At 38.6% G+C, this 7,520-nt stretch overlaps 1 long non-coding RNA gene across 1 annotated transcript in view; it reads left to right on the top strand.

Annotated features, from left to right (window-relative positions):
• The first annotated feature begins 416 nt into the window (after positions 1 to 416).
• The window catches only part of LOC130173549 (uncharacterized), an 83,340-nt gene continuing 76,236 nt past the window's right edge, over positions 417 to 7,520 (top strand). Inside the window, exon 1 of the long non-coding RNA XR_008828447.1 lies at positions 417 to 899. This is a non-coding gene — a long non-coding RNA (uncharacterized LOC130173549). The remainder of the gene's footprint in view (positions 900 to 7,520) is intronic.

Here is a 7,520-nt window from a genome sequence, read left to right as displayed (position 1 = left end):
ATAATTCCCTGAACCTCAAGATGCTACGTTCATATTCTTTGTTTTGTCTGACCAACATCAAAAACCCAAAGATGTTGAGTTTACTATCCTAAAAAACTATTCACATATTATATTCACATCTTAAAAACTGTTGCCCATGATTTTTTACACAAAAAATACCCAAACAACATAGTCCAGCTCTACAGAGACACTGAAAGATTAAAAAAGAAAAGCAAAAATACTAGACAATAGAAAAAGTTTCACGTTGCTTGTTGCTATATAGTCTCCGGCCACAGGGGGCAGTGTTGAGCACAACCAGTCAGGTAGACAAGCGAGGAAGAGTTACACGCCACCTCAGATTTTAAATTCTTGAATTGAGTTTACTTTCACATAACGCCTGACATCGACCTCAACTATCTTTCAGGTGTTGCTGAAACCTTCACCTTTTTTCCGGCAGCTTTGCATGTAAATATTAATCTGATAAGCAACTTTTTATTAGCACCATTTGGCAAGCCTTCGAGGACCATGATATGTTGCTATGTGACTATTCATCAGGGATAGGTGGAAGTCAAAATGTGTCGGACATTTAATCTATTTTATCCATGAAAACACTCAGCCAGGTTCAGTTTACCTGGCACTGGATACGTCAGCGGTCCAAGGGGAGCATGACCACCGGTAGCTCCAGGCGAAAGATGGCGGGAGTTCAGAGGGAAACCACAATCAATTCATCAGTTTCAGCCCGGCGACAAATCTGTGGCGCACTAATGTCATTGTTGGTTTGAAAATGACTCGTCAAACTGAGACTTTATGTACTCCCTATCAACATTTTGGACATACAGTTACCTGTTAATTTACGGCTAACTTCATCGACTTGATTGACAAGTTTGAACGCACTTGGTCCAGAAGCTGCTCTCCTAAAGGTAAGAGCCATGTCCTTTTTAAATGTGTGCGGTGTGATACAGTGTCAGATGTGTTTCCTGTTTGTTTGGCCTGTTACACAACATGTGTCACTTGTCACATGTTATCTTGTTGTTGCTTGGTGGTTTGAATGGCTTTTCTTAAACATGGCTTCTCTTTGACAGTCTTGTTACCTGTTTGGGCGCCATGAGTGAGTTGCATTATACACCTTGGCTATAAAGCAGGTGTAATTTGTGAATGGGATGTTTGTTATCAGAGCTTTCTCTGCAGTGATTTGTCATTAAGCTCTAACAGTGGCCTGTGGTTTGACTTGTAGCCTGTCATTTTGCTCAAGTTGATGTGTCTATTAACAGTGGAATTTCACTATTTACTCTGGCTTTTGTGCAGTAAATCCATGGTATAAACCATAGTGCTTTATTAGCACATTCAGTCAGTCTAACTGGTTAACTATATTAATGTTTTCTTTAGTAGTCAGTAAATCTCTAGCATACATATTGTGGCAAGTCCTCATGTACAATGAACATTAAAATCTATGGTGCCCTGGGTGTTGAAGGGGGGACAACTAGAGATTGTCAGCCCAGTGGCCCCTGACCTGAATGTCAGTGCGACCAAGAGTCATGCTGAGATCTGTACTAGCCCTTCACAATCCCTGTGAAGCTCCTTGCTGACAGAGAAACAAAAGGGCTGGCGTGCTGAATGTATTGTCCACACCCTCCCAAGATGAACAGCAGAGCAGACGTGACAAGAACAGAATTAATGGACAAATATAATTGTGAGCTATAGATAACCATAGCTATCATTTGTAATTGTATTTAATGCATTTGAATAAAACTAGCTTTTTGACTTTATGTATACAGTAAATAGGGCTTGGCATTACTGCACCCCAAACAGAAATTGGACTTTTATGAAAACATAAATCATATTTATGTTTTCATTTAAGAGAAAGTATGTCTGCACCAAGCCCTTACTGACATAACACAATCAACAATTTGTGTAGGCAGTGAAGTAGCAGTGACCAACACTGTGCCCACCGCTGGCTTTATGCCTGTGAGGCACAGCTCTGCAGCCACAGTGGAAAGACTGAGTACAAACAAACTCAACTCTTGCTCAACAAAATCTCCTCTTTGGAAATTTTGGTTGATTTGTACTCATAAAGTAATTTGCATATGTTAACATGATTTTAAATGTATTCACTGTACAGTGCAGAAAGGGCATTGTTAATGTGGAGTGTCACATTAATTGTTTTCTTCTGAAGGAGGAAAAACATTTGGTGCAGAATGAAATTATTGTGCCTTTTCCAAGCTATCACTGATGTGTTAGTTGTGATGACAAAATCTCACCTCAGTGAAAAACAGTTTCCATGGCCCAAAGTGAATCCAGAGGTAAGACTTATGTCAAACTCATCCTATGTTTGTTCTGTCCCATGACGATGTGATATCACAAACAGTTTAAAGTCTCTGTGACAACTGTCAGCTGTGATCCAAGGCTGTGTGTGCAGATAAGTTTGGTCAACCGCGTGTCTGAGTCTGCGAGAACACTGCAGGAGCAATGTTGTGGGACACAGAGAAAACAAAAAGAGGAAAGGTTGTCAGACTCAGAACTACTAAAAGCTGTGGAAACAAAACAGGCCCTAAAAGTGAGGTGATCTGAGGAAGGATGAACTCCTTTTGAAATCACAGGCAAGTGCTAATGTCATTAAATTCGAGCCTGGAAATGATCTATGACGTATGTTGCATTAAGTGAAGGAAAGACTTGTGTTCTCTAGTTTTAGTTTCTAAAATGTGAATATAAAGAAATCTGTAATGCTACCTGCGAGTGCCTCTCTCATAATAATAAGGTACAATTTACAATTTTGCCTTGTCCATGAGTGTTGATCAGTGAGATCTTTGCTTGTTGGATAATAAAAACAATAGGAGCTTTTTCACCAAAATTCCCAGGAACTTCAATTTTTCCATCTTGACTATTCTTGGCTCCAGAATATAAGCACAACAACATGTTTGCAGTCACAGGTTTTTAGAAATGCCGGGTGTTTGACTGTGACACAAGCTCCACCCTGAAAGTTCCTGAACTTGTAGAGAGTACTACCCCCACTGCAGGGAACTTGATTTTGACCCACATCCTCAGCTTTCTGTTCCCCAGGAAAATCTCCGACAGTGGAAATGCCTAATTTTCTTCATTGATTTTCATTGAATGTGTTAATTGAATAGAAATAAATCCCTAAGAGTTGCGACAAGGTTGAAGGAGAGAAAATTTATTGTTTTAGTCTATATTGGCAGACACTAAGCTTGTACGCAACTGGTTAAAGCTGATCACATAATTATAGAGAGTCAGAGATCAGCAGGGGTTTGAAATGTGTTGCCACAACCTGTGTGCATCTTCTGGTTCTCATTGGATCTGGGCATTCTGATAAGGAAGGGTGTTATGAAGAGGTCACAGGTACTTTGGAGTTAATGAGCAACAATTAGGTAATCAGTGACCCTGGACACTGTTGACCCTGCCAGAGATGTTAGAGTTCTGTCTCCGGCTGTCCAGTTTGAACAGGCGTGAACTATGAGCTTCACAAAAATGGGGGCATAATGATACAGATAGATGACACATTTTCTGGTTGAGCGGACCTGAGGCAGCGAGGCAGCACTAACAAGGTGACAGGGAAAACTTGAATCAAGGTAGTTTGGAAGAGAATATTCTGTGGCACAGGGAAGTAGAAAAGTTATTCCTGTCAGACCAAAATCTTTTGTCTGTAAAGTACAAAGGAGAATATGTCAGCTTCTCTCTCTTGTGTTTTCATTAATTATTTTAGCTCTATTTTGAGGCCTTGATTTCCTGTTACAATTTACTGGCAGTAAATTTCATTAGGAAAAGGAAAACGAGGAACATAAGAAACTAAATAAACAAGTCAATTAAAATAATGGCATTAAATCTTAACTAAAAATGTTTTAATAAGATTTTAGTCTATAAACATAAGAAAATAGTGAGTTATACCAAAATCGAAGGCAGTATTGAAATAGTTTGTTTTGCATGAACAAGTTTGAAACCAAAATATATTGTATGTATTGTAAATAGATTACAATGATAGAAATCAATAATCACGTCAGCCTGAGCCCGACCTATTCTTTGTGTTTGTAAATACTTTAAAAGTAACATTTTTAAAACATTTTACATTCATACAATATCTAGTTTCTAGCATTAAGGCTTAAAAAGATAAATGATAAGATTCAGACAACAATATATTTTATTTTTCTCAAGATTTCTCATAATTCCATGTATAATAACAACTGAACTGTGGCTTTGTTATTTCTATTGTCAACTCTTCTTTATACATTTCTTCATGAAAATGAACCCCTCTGCTTTAGATGTTCATTTACTTCTTTTTGCAGTCTGCAAAAATGGTACAGTGTTAGGATAACTTCATAAATACCATTCCTCCTTGGTGTCTATGAAGCCTGACATTTCCTTTATAAGTGTGTTTGAGCACTTGTGTAGACTCTCAGTATGTGTCCCCTGGGGTTGCCATGACTGCAGAGAGCTTCAGTTACTGCAGGTTGCCTTAAAAGCTTTGAATATCAGACCCCCGCTAAAGATGGTTGCTAGAAAATGTCATATAGGATTACACTCAGTGCACTAAGGGTAATAGTTTGATCTCAGTAACAACAACACGGATGTGGATGTATTGTAAACATTAATTGTAAAGTGTGATGTTTTGAATTCTGGAGGTGCTTGTCCAAAGCATTAGGGGGCAGTATAACCTCAGCTCAGAGTCTCTCAGAGCAGCCGGTTACCTAGAAGAGCTCCACAAACTAGCAATGCCTATTTTGTGTTCTCATCTTCACTTTTTCTTAATGATGGAGGAGATAAGTAATATTTTGAGCTGAATAAGAAGATGTGCAAATAAGATTGTTGTGGTAATACAGATGAAATGACTGTGGCGTGAAGTGGTACTGAACATTTTGCTCATAATGACTAGTAAGTGTGGTTGATTGTGTCAGGTCCTCTACTGATTACAATGCTTTGTGATTTGATTGGTAATTGCTCCCTTCGCATTGGATTTCTTTTCTTGCATACCTCCACTTAACCTGAGTGTGCTTTGGCCGCGGTCAAGCTTTATCGCAGAATGTCACAAGAACAGAATTTTCTTAGAAAAGAAAAACATGAAAATTGACTCATATTTAGTGATACTGATTAGAGCTGGAATGATTAGTCGATCAATAGAACATTACTTGTCGACTATTTTTCATAGTTGAATTTTTGTTTCAGTCATTTTTTATTTAGTACAAATGCCAAACGTTCCCTGGTTCCAGCTCCTTAAATATATAGGAGTTGTTGTATTTTCTTTGTCATGTGATAATAAACTCAATACGGACAAAACAAGACAATCTGTCACTTTAGGATCTTGGAAATTGTAACAGTCATGTTTGCTGTTTTATGACATTTCACTTAATTGAGAAAATAAGTGGCAGATAAATCAATGATGAAATTGTAGCCCTAATATTGTTATTTTTCTGTTTGTATGTGTGTGGAATTACTTCAGAATGAAAAGAACAGCATGTCCAAAATTGTGTACATAAAAGCCTTTGATGATGATGTTTTGGGCAAAGGGGAAGAATTCAAAGGTGGTTTTATCAAGGCTGAGTGGATTAGGTGATATGGTACTAATGGGCAGGTGCTGGCTTGACTTTACATCTGGAGCTAAAGCTGTGGAAAAGGTGTTCAGCAGACAGAAAGAGAACATGCCAACCTCTAGCCCATATCTTTGCCCATGCAGAGATTTTACTGTCGGGCAAATTGCCGCTTGGTCTAGTCTGAACGGCTTCTCCACAATGATAGTGACTGAGTGAGGACATGGCTGGTATAAGAGGTGGATGTGAACTGACATCCCCATACACTCAACCCACCAGCCTGTTGCCTTGAGAATATCTCATTTAGCAGTAGAGCAGAAATAGACAGAAATGCTCTGTAACATTACTGTCAGCAAATTGGTCCAAGGGCTAGACTATGGAATATGTTTTTTTGGCAAATTTGAATGCTTGTGTACGTGCAACTCTGGACCTGTGCATGGTTTGCCCAATCATGGGCAGTATGGTATATAATGCAGTGTCTCAACAAGTTTAGCTCTGTAATGTCCAGCAATAGGTTGGCTGATTAATCACGTCCCAAACACTTGCACAATAAATGAAGTACTTTAATGGGTATTAGCCTGGGAATCTATGCTTTTCCACCCAAGAGTAATTTTGCCACAAATCCACTTAATTGCACAAGCAGCTATGCCTCTGTTGCTTCAGCTCTCTGTCAAACTGAAAACTTTGTACCCGCCAATTAAATTCACCAGGAATAGAAATAACTATGGGTGAAAAAGTTTTATTTAATTGTTGTTGACTTGACTTGACTTTGTTTTTTGTTTTTTTATTTGTTGGCCCTATCTACATTTTCAGTTTAAAAGAGGGAACATCTGGATGTACCTCTCAAATATACACTGGTCCATCTGTGAATATACTGATCTGTAACAGGAAGCAGAGGAACCCCAACAGCCTTCACCTGTTTTGCTGTTTTTTGCCTCAACCCCAAGGTTAATACTGAAAGAGCAGGACATTTCATTCTGAACAGGATGTTGCACTTATTGAACACGGGAGTACAAGTATTTCTAATCAAGGGTGCTGTGGTGAACAGGCTGTTTCACCAAGTGGGGACCGATGATTAATTAAACGATTAATTTAATAATATTATGGCCACTTAAGTCACAAAGGGAAGGGTAGACATAAAGACAAGTAAGAGGTGTTTTTCTCATTATAATTGAGGCATGGGATGAGTTTTATGTGGTGTTACTCAACAGAAGGTTGATAAATTACTGATATCATCTTCATTCAATTTCTGTTCTTGATGTCACCAGCTACACACACTGTGTGACTCACTGTAAAACACTGTGGGCGAAGACAGAAGAAGCAACATTTATTTTGCATTTAAATCAGTGATGCTTTTTGGATTACTTACTTGCATCTTGATTGATTATTAGCTATCTGATTATTATTAAATTTTACTAGATTAAGAGTTTTCTTCATTTTCTCAACAGCATGTTTTGAATTGTCAGCTGCTGTTTCTGATGCTTTTATCATGTTTTATGGTTTAAATGCAAAGTGCAGTGCCCATATATTAGATTTTTTACACATATTTGAAATTCAGTTCTTACACAATAATTCCCTTTATGTAAAACAGCTGTCCTGTAGAGATTAGAGGGCGGCAGTGACTTCATGGTGGTGGGACATGATTTAAGCCAAGGGATGATTGGGGATGGCATTTTTGAAATGTCAAAAGGGGTGAGAAGTGCAGAGCTGCCAACTGGCTTATCTGTAGTTTGTCCCTGTACTGTAGTATCACACTATCGGGGGTATAGATTTCATTTCATGGGTTTGTTCAAGGGGATGGTGGGGTGAATACTTCCTGCTGCTGCTGTTGGGGAAACAATAGAGAATGTCAGAGAAACCGAGCCTTTGTTTGAGGTGTAATTGCATATTTAGATAAAAAAAAGTAGCGCTGCTTTTTATTCAGTGTTATGGCAGAATAACTGAAGAGGCTGTACTGGAGGTGAGGTGAGGTCAGTGTGAGTCCAATGCACTCTTGGTGCTTTGAGA

Source organism: Seriola aureovittata, chromosome 8 (genome assembly GCF_021018895.1).
Source record: "Seriola aureovittata isolate HTS-2021-v1 ecotype China chromosome 8, ASM2101889v1, whole genome shotgun sequence".
NCBI lineage: Eukaryota > Metazoa > Chordata > Actinopteri > Carangiformes > Carangidae > Seriola > Seriola aureovittata.
This window is presented reverse-complemented; position numbering and strand designations above follow the sequence as displayed.